The sequence below is a fragment of the Mesoplodon mirus genome (genome assembly GCF_964341445.2).
Source record: "Mesoplodon mirus genome assembly, chromosome: 18".
Taxonomy (NCBI): domain Eukaryota; kingdom Metazoa; phylum Chordata; class Mammalia; order Artiodactyla; family Ziphiidae; genus Mesoplodon; species Mesoplodon mirus.
The window spans coordinates 53199518-53214364 of record NC_138994.1 but is presented as its reverse complement, the minus strand read 5'-3'; the positions used below and the strand labels follow the sequence as shown (position 1 = coordinate 53214364).

The following is a 14847-nucleotide window of genomic DNA, read 5'->3' as shown; positions in this document are numbered from 1 at the left end:
ATATAGGTGAAAAGAGTAATGACTGACTGACTTGCAAAGCAAGGACCCTTACTAGGAGAGGGAACATTTAGAACAAATTACATGTACATTTGGCTGAAGCAGAGAGCTTGTTTTTTCTCACAGCCAATGTACTTTCCTAGTTTATTGTAACTTCCAACAACTGTTCTGGTGTACATTTTCACTCACAAGTCCCACACAACAGATGTATTCATCTCAGTTGTTTTACTGATTGAAGAACCAAGATTTTTTATGACTGCACCTTAGGCATACCTTTTGGTTCTTGAAAAAAATTTCTCTTTGTGGCCCACTGAAGGGGTTTTCCCCTAAAAAAATGTTTTTCATTAAAAAAAATGAGAAGCACTACCTCTTCCCTTAGAACTCTTTAGTTTACTGCTCTTGTTACTCAACCTACTCAATCCACAAAAACTTTTCAAGAATTTGTCCCTTTCCTACCATCGCTAACTATAGGATGGTTTAGCTCTGTATTTCCAACTCTTGTTACCGTTCCAAAAATTATTATAAACGTTTAGAATCTGAAAAACTCAGTTATATACTGATTACGCTGACCAGCTTACCTCTGAATTCCACGGAGGGGTTGAAGTAAGGTGTGTAAGAAGGAGGCTATTCAACATGTCAGGGCAAGCTTCTCATTCGCAGGGTTTTGGGAGGGGGGACGGATATTTTAGGAGTGGGAAAAGCAAAGGAGGAGGAGAGCAGATAAGCTCTTCTTTCTTAGATTTCAGGGTGAAATGAATGCACCTGACGCCCACGTGGCAGAACGGCTCCGCCAGGTGAGCGAGGCCGGGTTGGGCAGAGGATGGAACTCTGGGCCGCTCTGGAGACTCCGCCCAGTGTGAGCACTCGCGCGCTCCCGTGAGGGCGTGCACGCGTACGCAGTCTTGTCTCGCGCAGGGTCGAGCCTGTCAGGCGGGAAATCTCGCGAGATTGGATACTGGGATGACTGTCGGGAGGAGGGGAGTGGTGTCTGGGAAGGGGGGGGAATCTGGGCAGCGGCCGGGCTCTGTGGCTTCAGGGCTCGGAGAGAGAGAGAGGGAGGGTGGCAAAGAGAGTGAGTCGGTGCCGCCGCCTGCCTAAGGAGAGAGGAGGGGTCCTGCTTGCCTGCGCCCTTCGCGGGCCGAGAGCGCGAGGCACCCGCGAACCTCTGAGGCCTCCAGCCCCTGGGGACCCCGCCCCGCCGGCCGGCCGGCCCGGGGCCTCTCTTCCCTTTGTGAGCGCCCCCTTCCCAGGGGTGGTGGTGGCTGAGGGCTGTGCGTGGGCCCGCCCGCCAAGGGGCCGCGGCGGGGGACCGAGAGGGCCTCGGCTGTGTGAGGACGGGAGGCGGCCGAGGCCCGGGCCGGTTCCCCCGAGGCGTCGGCGGCGGCTCCCGGCACTTCCCCGCGCCATCTTAGCTGAGTCCAAGCGCTGAGGGCGCCTCCTCGACCCCGGTCGTCCCTTCGCCCCCCCCCCCCCCCGCCCCTTGTCGCAGAGCTTGGGCTGGGCGGCTTGCTGGGGCTCCGGGGGGGGGGGCGGCGGTCTGTCGCCTGGCCCCCTCCTCCTCCTCACTCCTCGCCCTCCAGCGTAGCGGCTACCCAAGCGCTGCAGGGGGCTGTGGCTGCCTACTCCGCCCCAGACCTGTCGGCGAAAGGGTAAGGGCACCTCTGCCTTGGGAAAGGGAGACATGGAGGGGGCGGGGAAATTCGGCCCACTTTGGCCGCTGCGCGGAAGAAGGGATGTGGGGGTGGGGTGGGGGAGGGAGACAAGGAGGGTCTGTAATTCTGTGGGTGGGGTGAAGAAGCTGGTGAACTGGGCGCCCTCCCGTTTTGAGGGGCGAGAGCAATTACATTCCTCTTTCCTGAGGGTTACCGGAAGGGGTGGTAGAAGAGGATGTCTCGAGGAAGGTGTGGCCCTTCTAAGGAGACTGGGTTGATGTGCACCCCGATTTAAAGGCGCGAGGTCCCTTTCCCTTCTGATTCCTCTGCTCCTCCCTCTCCTCCTTTGTAGTGTCTGTGAATTCTTGGGAAGGGAGACTGCTCTGGGTAGTGTACTGGGTGGATTCCCACCCTCCCTCCTCGCTCGGGAAATCTATACCCCTCTTCTCTAGGGGTGATGGAAGCGTTTCTTTCCCCCTACCCTTCCCCATTCTTTAGTCTACTGCAGTGCTGCAGAAGAAGTCCAAGGCAGTTTCTTCATACACAGGCCCGTGTATACAGTGAAGGAAGGGGGAGCAAGAGAGGGAAGTAATGGCGCTTCCCTTAGAAAGGTTACCCCTTTTCCTTTGGTTTTAAATCGATAACGGTACTGGTTTAATACTCTTCCCCTCTGATCTGTCCCTGGGAAGTATGTCTGTTACTGTTGGGGGGATACGGCCTCTAAAGAGAGACCCTGCCTATGTTAGAACAGTTTTGATGTCTCTCTCTTTTCAAAAGACTTGGTTGACTTTTTTTGTGTGTGAGCATATTGGGTTTTCGTTAGGATTAAAATAAAATAAAATAATTTTGTACTCCCTCATTTCCCTCTTTTTTTTCTTCCTATGACTTTTGTAGTTCTTGAAGAATTATTAAAGATTATTGTATACAGACAGGCTGTCTGATGGACATTCCTTCTCCCTGAGCTGTGAATTTTTAGGGTTAACACTATTTTGTATACATTGAAATCGGAATTTTCCGAAAATGATTAGGTTACAAATGCCTAAATGCCTGTTGAAAATGCCTTGTTTCTTAATGTAATAAAAATTAATAAAGATTAATTTGCCTAATGATATTGTGATAGGATCTATATTCTGTAGTCAGTAGGTCGTTTTTCCACTTCTTTTGCTTCATGTCGTATTTGTTTAAAACAAATCATCTTATCTGGTTTACAGTAGTGCTTGTTGGTTTTGTTTAGTAGAATAGAAATAAATTTAAAAAAAAATTAACATTCTGGAAGTGTGTTGCCAAGTTCTTGTGACCAAAGAGTAGTCTTGAAATCTACAGTTGATACTTTTTTCTTTAAGTATTTAGAGTTACTGATGAAGTGATTTCAAAATGTTCCGTACATGAATATTCATATAATTAAATAACTTTTATACAAAGTGATGAAGGTGACTAAACTAACTACAGAGATCATGTCTTGACATTTTACTAGCAAGTTGTATTTGGTGTTTAAGCTTTACTTAGTGGGTGACTTGTTTTTAAATACTTCCAAATGCCATCTGCATATTACATTGTCCATCAGAGCTTTTTTGGTGTGTTTGTTGCATTTTGAAACCTGTTTTAAGACAGGTGTTTAAAGATGTTAGTAGTAGTAGTGTTAAGCATTAATTTAGTTTCTGTCATCTTATTTCATGATTTTGATATAGGGAGGCACATTAATGGTATGTTAAATCAGTTTTTATTATTTTTCCTCAGCAAATGGAATTCTCCTTACTTTATTCTCTTTTGATTTTTATCTGAACTCATTTTAACTTAAACAGCACTTCTCATATGAACCTTTATTTCATGGCACAAAGCTGCATGTTGTGGTGTGTAGTTTTCCCCTCTTTGGCAAATTGTGAGGTAAAGTCTAATTCCTGTGTTATGGCTTGTTGATAATTCATATGTACTAGCATGTATAAACCCAAGCATACTGCTCAGTAAAAAGTGACTGTTTTTGTCTTCGAAGGGTGAAGGCAGAGGGGATTTATCAATAAGGGCTACAAAACTTAAGGATGTACACTGGATATAGGTAAACTACTTGATATATATCAGCATACTAGAACTAAGAGGCACTCTTTAGAACAACTATGAAGAAACCCTTTACAGTAGATGGTAGGAGTTCTGTTAAAGGTGGTAAAACTATGTTCATGACCAATTAGATAAATTCATTATTAAGGAAAAACTGTCTGTGGGTTATTGCAGGTGAGTTCTGATGCCACTGTCAGAAAGAGAAACTAAGAGCTGTTAGTCTGAGTTAATTGATTCCAGATTATATGGTACCTCTTGGGTTTCTAAATAGTTATCTACAAAATGGCAGTGTACATCACTTCCTGTTCTTTCACAACTGATTCTCTGAATTCCCTCTTAGTGACTTAATTTTTGGCATTCTGATACCTGATTTGTTAATTTGGTTATAATTCTCATGTTTTATAGATGGAAGAATTTCTAAGAATCAGTTGGGTTTAAAGGCTTTGTATAGTCTAGGATTATCTTGACAGTAACTAAATTTCCTTCCAAATTAAAGGATAGTTTCTCAAACAGATTTAAACAGAGGTTTTAAAGAAATACAGCAATATACAGGACCAAAAGTATGAGTGAACTGAATAGAAAATAATTATTGTATTTTCTGTAGTATATATTTTGGGAGAACTGTAGATGTGGCAGTTAACATGTTAATATAAAACAAGTTTTATTTATATCAAGGTATACACATGATATTTGGTCCCATGCTATGATGCCATCCCACTAGTAAGAAAGAAACTGATTACTTACAGAATACTAGGACTGAATACTCTTAACTAACCATAAAAAGTGTAATTTATTTTAAGAATTTGCTGGTACTTAGTAGATATGAATACTTAGTAAATCCAGAAGTTATCTAGGGGGCCAACTGTTGGCATTGAAATTAGATTTGAGATTAATCTGTTGTTTGAATTAATAAATTCTTTGCTTTTCATTTGACTTCTCTGTATATTAAAATCATTTTATTTCTCCTCTGTATATCTTTTTGGTTATCAGTAGTCTGTTGTAATAATTGTACTCATACTGATTTAACCTTTTAGAAATTAGGAGCTTTTTTCTATGTATAAGTTAAGGGCTGCTATTCAGTTCAGGATCATATATGAATGCATCTCTTCTAAAAAGTGTCAATTCTGTAGTTAAGTCTTGCATAAAATTGAGATTGTTCCATTAAACAGAGTGCCAACGTATGTTCGTCTGCCTTTAGGTTTCTGTACTTGTTCATGGCTTGATTATTTTTTTATATTCTTCAAGATTTCAAATTCTAAAAATGTAAGTGTAAAAGATACAAACCTGTATTCATTCCATTATATTGGATGGAAATATTTTAATTTTAATGATAAAAATTGATATTTAATATCATTAAAGTGTTTCATACCTTCTTAAAAAATCCACATGAATTTAAATGTGTGGAGGGGCTAGAAACAATTACTTTCAATTGGGATGTTCTTTCAACATTTGGTAACAATTATTTCTATATCAGTCTCTTCTGTTTGTGCTAGAAGCAGACTTTTTGTTCTGAAATACAGTTTAAGGCTGCATTTTCTTACCTAGTGAAAAAATTAAGTGGCCCATAAAAGGTGGAAAGGTTTTTCACAATATAAAAAATTTACGTGGCATGTAAATAAAGTTAATAAAAGTACAGGTTACTAGGTACTTTGCATAATTAATATATAGCCTGTTAAAAATGCCAGTAGCAGTGACATTGTTATAAAAGCATAACTACATTTAATTAGCCTCTAACTTATCTTTAAAGCTGAGAAGGGGCTGGTTTTTCTTTTTGATAAAATTATTCAATATGATTGTATTGTGCAGATTCAGAAGTAGATGAATTACTTCATTTAGAAAGACATGCAAAGTTTAGTTTCTGAGAAAAACATCAACAGATACTGGAATGGAACAAAATATTCGGATCTGCAGCCACCAATAATACAACTGTCACTTAATATATCTTAATTTTACCATTTATTATCTGTGTAACTTCTTTATGTAACATTTTTAAGCCTCACTTTCCCTGTCTATAAAATGAAAATAATGCCTACTTTATAAGGTTGCTAGGTTTAAATGGGATAACCCTTGTTAAGTACTTAACGTATTGCTTGATACATAGTAAGCACCCAATAAGTTGTTAGCTGTCACATATTGGCCACTTAATAAATGTTTACAAATGAAAATAGTGAGTCTAATATTTAAGAATGAATTACATTCCATAATTTTGACTTGAAGTTGGATTTATACATTTGGAGCTCAATGTATATTTTTTAAAGAAATGGTTCGAATTTCTAACCAAGGGTAGCTTACAAACTTTTTTGTACCTGCAATGGACTACTATGTAGCTCTATAAGAGATTTTCTTTTTCCTTTGCTGGATGTAAAACCTGTCCTAAAGAACAAAATTTCCTTCCCCTTTGGTGCTGAATTTGTTTATTTAAGTCTTTTGGTATCATACTTCTACTTCCTGGAACTCTTTTCACCATCCCTGGCTTTGAGGGAATCCAAGGTACTCATGTTCTCCTAAGCCGTTTTTTGAGGTATGTTTTGTAGGTATGTCTCATCTTGAAAGTGCTTTATATTCCACAATATATTAATTCAGCAAACGTTAAGTGATGATTACGTGCCAATAAGGTTTGGTCCCTGCCCTGGAGGAATTCTGCCTTTCACTTTTTCCACTTCCTAAATAGTTTTCTCAAACTAGATATTCAGAGGAAAGCAAGGATCTTCCTGTGGTTGTCAGTTCCTCTAAGCCAGTGCTTTTCAAACTTTAGGTGGTGACCCATTAGTGACTTGTCAATTCAATTTACTGGGTCACAACACCAATTTTTTTAAATAAAAAATAATGGGAAATACCAGAGTGTGTTGTGTAAGTAAGGGTGAGCATTGTAATGGGAAACTTTTTTTAGCTTTATTTTTATGTGTTCTGGGTACACAGATAAATTTTTTTGAAGTTTCTTTTTGAACTCATGCTTTTTACTTCTAACTGCGTATTTCTGAAGTATGAATATGCTTGTTTTTTCTTTTTCTTTCAACAATTCTCCTTTCAATCTCTCCTGATTCTAGTCTCTAGTCTATTTGTTAGTTATGTTGCACATATTTACCTTTCCTAGGTCTCAAAGCTTGTGGGGTACTGATAGGTCCTGGGCAGGATACCAGCAGTTTTGGGTATGATGATAATTTCTGAGGTTTTTATATTGGGGAGCATGTTATCACGTGTTCTAATGTCACATCTTATGTATGTGAGGGCAATTTCTCATGAATTGCAGGATTTATTTTAAAAAAAGAAAACTTTATTTGGAGCATAATAAGAAAATATCTTTTATTTTTATTTGAGTCATATGTAGATTTAATTTTAAACTATTAATTGCACTAAATATTTTTTGTTTTGTTTTTGGTTTTGGTTTTTGAGTGTGTGTGTGTGTGTGTGGTATGCGGGCCTCTCACTGTTGTGACCTCTCCTGTTGCGGAGCACAGGCTCCGGACATGCAGGCCCAGCGGCCATGGCTCACGGGCCCAGCCACTCCGCTGCATGTGGGATCTTCCCGGACCGGGGCACGAACTCACGTCCCCTGCCTTGGCAGGCGGACTCTCAACCACTGCGCCGCCAGGGAAGCTCTGCACTATGTATTTTATTTATTTATTTATTTATTTATTTTTTGCGTTACGTGGGCCTCTCACTGTTGTGGCCTCTCCCATTGCGGAGCACAGGCTCTGGATGCACAGGCTCAGCGGCCATGGCTCACGGGCCCAGCCACTCCGCTGCATGTGGGATCTTCCCAGACTGGGGCATGAACCCGTGTCTTCTGCATCGGCAGGCGGCCTCTCAACCACTGCGCCACCAGGGAAGCCCTGCACTATATATTTTAATAAGGTTTATTATGTGGCTTTTTAAATGTATTAAATAAGTATATTAAGTAGTCTTATTTTTATTATTTATTTATTTATTTATTTTTTGCGGTACGCGGGCCTCTCACTGCTGTGGCCTCTCCCGCTGCAGAGCACAGGCTCCGGACGCACAGGCTCAGCGGCCATGGCTCACGCGCCCAGCCGCTCCGCGGCATGTGGGATCCTCCCAGACCGGGGCACGAACCTGTGTCTCCTGCATCGGCAGGCAGACTCTCAACCACTGCGCCACCAGGGAAACCCTATTAAGTATTTTTAAAAAAATTTCAGTGTGCTTCAGTGCATTACATGTAATGATATCCTTATATTTTGGTTGATGTTTTTAGTTCACTTATGGTGGTAGTTACGAGTCTCTAGTTTGTGTTTTGGATTGATTTTTTCCTGTTTATTTCCACTGAAGCTGAGAAAGGTTTTAGAAAAAGTTGATGAACAGCATTACTAAACAAGGTCAAGGTTTTTCCTTTTTTACACTTGGGAATTTAGTGTCACTCAAAATTGGAAAAGCTTGTCTCTTTGCCAAAAGCATCCATATCTTTGATTGTAAAGACTAAAATTACTTATTAACCTATAATGGTGCTTGATAAGGAAACTTTACTCTTCACTGTTGCACTCTGTATAGTATGTGTTACAGTATTTAATATACTGCGTTTAAGTAAGTTCATGCTGTGTAAATGGTAGATGATGATTTTGATGTTTTTTATAGGGAACATCACATTATTGGAGTACAGTATTTCACTTGGTTTTGTTTCTTACAGTTCAAGGGTTCTGAGTCCTGGGGGCGCAGTATAATGTGCTCACTCTCAGATTCTTTTTTTTTTTTTTTAATAAATTTATTTATTTATTTATTTTTGGCTGCATTGGGTCTTCATTGCTGTGCACAGGCTTTCTCTAGTTGCAGTGAGCGGGGGCTGCTCTTTGTTGTGGTGCACGGGCTTCTCATTGCAGTGGCTTCTCTTGTTGTGGAGCACTGGCTCTAGGTGCGTGGGCGTCAGTAGTTGTGGAACACGGGCTCAGTAGTTGTGGCTCGTGGGCTCTAGAGCACAGGCTCAGTAGTTGTGGCGCACGGGCTTAGTTGCTCCACGGCATGTGGGATCTTCCCGGACCAGGGCTTGAACCCGTGTCCCCTGCATTGGCAGGCGGATTCTCAACCACTGCGCCACCAGGGAAGCCCTCAGATTCTTTTCTTTGACATATGTGCTTGTTAGTGATGATAATTTTTTCATTACCCAGAAAAGTACAAGTAATTTGAAAATACCGTGATGAAAAGATCCTTTTGTCTTTAGATACTGACAAAATATTTTTGTGTATTATGTGTGAAAGTTCAGTTCTATGAAATAATGCCATAAAACTTAAATCAAGAGTAAAAAGATTTTAAGGAAAAGATGGGAAAATTTTCTATTTAGGAAAGAAATGTTCTGTAGTAGAGAAACTTGAATGCTAGCAATAGAAAGTATAGAATTTGGATATTTCTTTGTTTATGTGGCATTTTGATTGAACTGATTATGCATATGCATACAAATGTATGGTAAACTGGTTGGAGAGGTCCACTACGTTCAAGAATAGCATGGTTTTAGGGGAAAACAAAAATATTGATCCACAAATTTTGTTTTTGTAATATGTATTAGATAATTTGATAAATTAGAAGAATAAGTTTCACAAGAGAGTTTATTCCTGTAGTAAATGATGTTATACCAAAATCCTAAATAATGCATTGCTACCAAATGAATTTTTTTCTTTCTCTGGTTGAATACATGTGAAGTAGGTGTTGTTTATTATTTAATAATCAAATAAATGATAAGGGTGGTGGGCTTTTTAAAATTTGTTTTTTGTTTTCTTTTTGCATTTAGTAGTTTCAGTATCAGAAGTGAATTAGATTTTGTGTCTTTAAGGAAGACCAAATGTGAATTTTTTGCAATTGTTTTTTTCAGTCAACAAGAATGAACGTATGTTGGAAGTTAAATGTTTTGAGAACTTTAAATAGGAATCAAATAAAGAACTTTCATTTTTACTTATCAGATTTGAAATGTAGATGTATTAATAATATATCATTCTCTCAAAAATTTAAGTTGGAGACTTAGTCTCCTAACATTTTACAGTCTGTCTACTCTAAACAACTAAATTTAACAAGGCATCTGGTTAATTTAAGAGCCTTGTAAATACACATTTTCTTTCAACCTTCCTGGAGATGGCATGGAATATATTAGGGGAGGAATGGTGAAATAGATACAGTAAGCAAACATTGAAATGCGTATTATGATTATCTTTGAGGTGGTAAATCCAGTCATTAACAATATAATGATTCTGCTTTTGACGTACGAAATGTTTATTAAATAATACAAAAATGGTCTAATTGTTTTTGACAATTAATATATTAAGGTATACCACCATTCTGGTTTTTTTTTTTTTTTTTTTTCTTTTTGCGGTATGCGGGCCTCTCACTGTTGTGGCCTCTCCCATTGCGGAGCACAGGCTCCGGACGCGCCGGCCCAGCGGCCGTGGCTCACGGGCCCAGCCGCTCCGCGGCATATGGGATCCTCCCAGACCGGGGCACGAACCCGTATCCCCTGCATCGGCAGGCGGACTCTCAACCACTGCGCCACCAGGGAGGCCCGCCATTCTGTTTTTTTTAACATGAATTATATTGGATTAATATTAGGTGAAATGGTATCCCAAATTTTAGTATCTATTATTCTACTTTATCTCATTCAGGTGGCATTGTGATATGAGATTAAAACATTTTTTTTGAAAAAGTGTTCTTTGTTAAATCCTTTTGAAACATAGTCATTAAGCTATTTGGTTTACTCATATTTGGCTTAAGCTTAATATAGAAATGAATTTCAGTTTAACACTTTGAGATACATAGGTTATAATTTGTGATCTGTCGGTACGTACTATGAAAACACGAAATCAAAATAGTGATTGATGGAATTTGAATTTAAAGACTACCAGTTTAACCATTATCTACTTAGCTTTAGTATCAAAATAAGATTCAGTAATAACACATGTACTTATCATGTATCTTTTGAGTGCTGCATTCTAGGCATTGTGCTTATCAAAATAGGTTCAGTGATGACATCTATTTATCATACATTTTTGACTGCTATTTGCTAGATATTGTGCTGGGATAAAGAAATGAGTACGATTTAATCTCTCCCATTTTTTCAGTTCAGCAGGGATATGGACTTGCAAATAAATACATCATACAATAATGCAATGCACAGTTTCTCAAACATGGCAGTGTTGACATTTTAGGTAGGATAATTTATTGTTGTGTGGATTTGTGCTGTGTATTATAAGATATTTTGAAGCATCCCTGGCCTTTACCCATTAGATGCCAGAAGCACTCCCTCTCCCCATTTGTGACAATTAAAAATGTCTCCAGACATTGGCAAAAGTCCCCTGGGGAGTAAAATCACCTCTTATTGAGATTCACTGGTGTAGTGAATACTAAGGTACAAAGAGCTGTCATCAGACAAGTGAAGTAAAGTCAAGGGATGTTTAGGTGGAATGACCCCTAAGGGAGTGCAATTTTATATGGGTCTTGAAGAAAGTAGGAGTGGAAAGGGAATTATATACCTGAGAGCATGAAAGATCAATGTCTAAGAATGTAATTAGTAATAGTTTGTGACTATAGGCTATTTATGTGGTTTGGGATAGAAATTCAGTAAAATGAAGCTGAAAAACTACTTTGGGGCCATATCTTTTTTTTTAATTTTTATTTTTTTATACAGCAAGTCCTTATTAGTCATCAGTTTTATACACATCAGTGTGTACATGTCAATCCCAATCACCCAATTCATCATACCCCCCCACCCCCCCACCTCTTTCCCCCCTTGGTGTCCATACGTTTGTTCTCTACATCTGTGTCTCAATTTCTGCCCTGCAAACCAGTTCATCTGTACCATTTTTCTAGGTTCCACATATATGCATTAATATACGATATTTGTTTTTCTCTTTCTGACTTCACTCTGTATGACAGTCTCTAAATCCATCCACATCTCTACAGATGACCCAATTTTGTTCTTCTTTATGGCTGAGTAATATTCCATTGTATATATGTACCACATCTTCTTTATCCATTCATCTGTCAGTGGGCATTTAGGTTGCTTCCATGACCTGGCTATTGTAAATAGTGCTGCAATGAACATTGGGGTGCAGGTGTCCTTTTGAATTATGCTTTTCTCTGGCTATATGCCCAGGAGTGGGATTGCTGGATCATATGGTAATTCAATTTTCAGTTTTTTATGGAACTTCCATACTGTTCTCCATAGTGGCTGTATCAATTTACATTCCCACCAACAGTGCAAGTGGGTTCCCTTTTCTCCACACCCTCTCCAGCATTTGTTGTTTGTAGATTTTCTGATGATGCCCATTCTAACTGGTGTGAGGTGATACCTCGTAGTTTTGATTTGCATTTCTCTAATAATTAGTGATGTTGAGCAGCTTTTCATGTGCTTCTTGGCCATCTGTATGTCTTCTTTGGAGAAATGTCTATTTAGGTCTTCTGCCCATTTTTGGATTGGGTTGTTTGTCTCTTTAATATTAAGCTGCATGAGCTGTTTATATATTTTGGAGATTAATCCTTTGTTGATTTGTTTGCAAATATTTTCTCCCCTAGTGAGGGTTGTCTTTTCGTCTTGTTTACGGTTTCCTTTGCTGTGCAAAAGCTTTTAAGTTTCATTAGGTCCCATTTGTTTACTTTTGTTTTTATTTCCATTACTCTAGGAGGTGGATCAAAAAAGATCTTGCTGTGATTTATGTCAAAGAGTGTTTTTCCTATAAGAGTCTTATAGAGTCTGGTCTTACATTTAGGTCTCTAATCCATTTTTTTTTGCGGTACGTGGGCCTCTCACTGTTGTGGCGTCTCCCGTTGCGGAGCACAGGCTCCGGACGCACAGGCTCAGCGGCCATGGCTCACGGGCCCAGCCGCTCCACGGCACGTGGGATCCTCCCAGACCGGGGCACGAACCCGTGTCCCCTGCATCGGCAGGCGGACTTTCAACCACTGCGCCACCAGGGAAGCCCTCTAATCCATTTTGAGTTTATTTTTGTGTATGGTGTTAGGGAGTGTTCTAATTTCATTCTTTTACTTGTAGCTGTCCAGTTTTCCCAGCACCACTTATTGAAGAGACTGTCTTTTCTCCATTGTATGTCCTTGCCTCTTTTGTCATAGATTAGTTGACCATAGGTGCGTGGGTTTATCTCTGGGCTTTTTGTCTTGTTCCATTGATCTATGTTTCTGTTTTTGTGCCAGTACCATATTGTCTTGATTACTGTAGCTTTGTAGTATAGTCTGAAGTCAGGGAGTCTGATTCCTCCAGCTCCGTTTTTTCCCCTCAAGACTGCTTTGGCTCTTTGAGGTCTTTTATGTCTCCATACAAATTTTAAGATTTTTGGTTCTAGTTCTGTAAAAAATGCCATTGGTAATTTGATAGGGATTGCATTGAATCTGTAGATTGCTTTGGGTAGTATAGTCATGTTCACAATATTGATTCTTCCAATCCAAGAACATGGTATATCTCTCCATCTGTTGGTATCATCTTTAATTTCTTTCATCCGTGTCTTATAGTTTTCTGCATACAGGTCTTTTGTCTCCCTAGGTAGGTTTATTCCTAGGTATTTTATTCTTTTTGTTGCACTGGTAAATGGGAGTGTTTCCTTAATTCCTCTTTCAGATTTTTCATCATTAGTGTATAGGAATGCAAGAGATTTCTGTGCTTTAATTTTGTATCCTACAACTTTACCAAATTCATTGATTAGCTCTAGTAGTTTTCTGGTGGCATCTTTAGGATTCTCTATGTATAGTACCATGTCATCTACAAACAGTGACAGTTTTACTTCTTCTTTTCCAATTTGTATTCCTTTTATTTCTTTTTCTTCCCTGATTGCCATGGCTAGGACTTCCGAAACTATGTTGAATAGTAGTGGTGAGAGTGGACATCCTTGTCTTGTTCCTATTCTTAGAGGAAATGCTTTCAGTTTTTCACCATTGAGAATGATGTTTGCTGTGGGTTTATTGTATATGGCCTTTATTATGTTGAGGTAGGTTCCCTCTATGCCCGCTTTCTGGAGAGTTTTTATCATAAATGGGTGTTGAATTTTGTCAAAAGCTTTTTCTGCATCTATTGAGATGATCATATGGTTTTTCTTCTTCAGTTTGTTAATATGGTGTATGACATTGATTGATTTGCATATATTAAAGAATCCTTGCATCCCTGGGATAAATCTCACTTGATCATGGTATATGATCCTTTTAATGTGTTGTTGGATTCTGTTTGCTAGTATTTTGTTGAGGATTTTTGCATCTATATTCATCAGTGATACTGGTCTGTAATTTTCTTTTTTTGTAGTGTGTTTGTCTGGTTTTGGTATCAGGGTGATGGTGGCCTCGTAGAATGAGTTTGGTAATGTTCCTTCCTCCGCTGTTTTTTGGAAGAGTTTGAGAAGGATGGGTGTTAGCTCTTCTCTAAATGTTTGACAGAATTCATCTGTGAAGCCATCTGGTCCTGGACTTTAGTTTGTTGGAAGATTTTTAATCACAGTTTCAATTTCATGACTTGTGATTGGTCTGTTCATATTTTCCATTTCTTCCTGGTTCAGTCTTGGAAGGTTATACCTTTCTAAGAATTTGTCCATTTCTTCCAGGTTGTCCATTTTATTGGCATAGAGTTGCTTGTAGTAGTCTCTTAGGATGCTTTGTATTTCTGCGGTGTCTGTTGTAACTTCTCCTTTTTCATTTCTAATTTTATTGATTTGAGTCCTCTCCCTCTTTTTCTTGATGAGTCTGGCTAATGGTTTGTCAATTTTGTTTATCTTCTCAAAGAACCAGCTTTTAGTTTTATTGATCCTTGCTATTGTTTTCTTTGTTTCTATTTCATTTATTTCTGCTCTGATCTTTATGATTTCTTTCCTTCTGCTAAGTTTGGGTTTTGTTTGTTCTTCTTTGTCTAGTTCCTTTAGGTGTAAGGTTAGATTGTTTATTTGAGATTTTTCTTGTTTCTTGAGGTAGGCCTCTATAGCTATAAACTTGCCTCTTAGAACTGCTTTTGCTGCATGCCATAGGTTTTGGATCGTCGTGTTTTCATTGTCATTTGTCTCTAGGTATTTTTGATTTCCTCTTTGATTTCTTCAGTGATCTCTTGGTTATTTAGTAATGTATTGTTTAGCCTCCATGTGTTTGTGTTTTTTACGTTTTTTTTCCTTGTAATTCATTTCTCATCTCATAGCGTTGTGGTCAGAAAAGATGCTTGATATGGTTT

At 39.1% G+C, this 14847-nt stretch overlaps 1 protein-coding gene across 1 annotated transcript in view; it reads left to right on the top strand.

Annotated features, from left to right (window-relative positions):
• Positions 1–1017: 1017 nt before the first annotated feature.
• The window catches only part of TAOK1 (TAO kinase 1), a 155455-nt gene continuing 141625 nt past the window's right edge, over positions 1018–14847 (top strand). The window contains exon 1 of the mRNA XM_082603520.1: positions 1018–1646. The gene's annotated coding sequence lies outside the window, so the exon portion shown is untranslated. The remainder of the gene's footprint in view (positions 1647–14847) is intronic.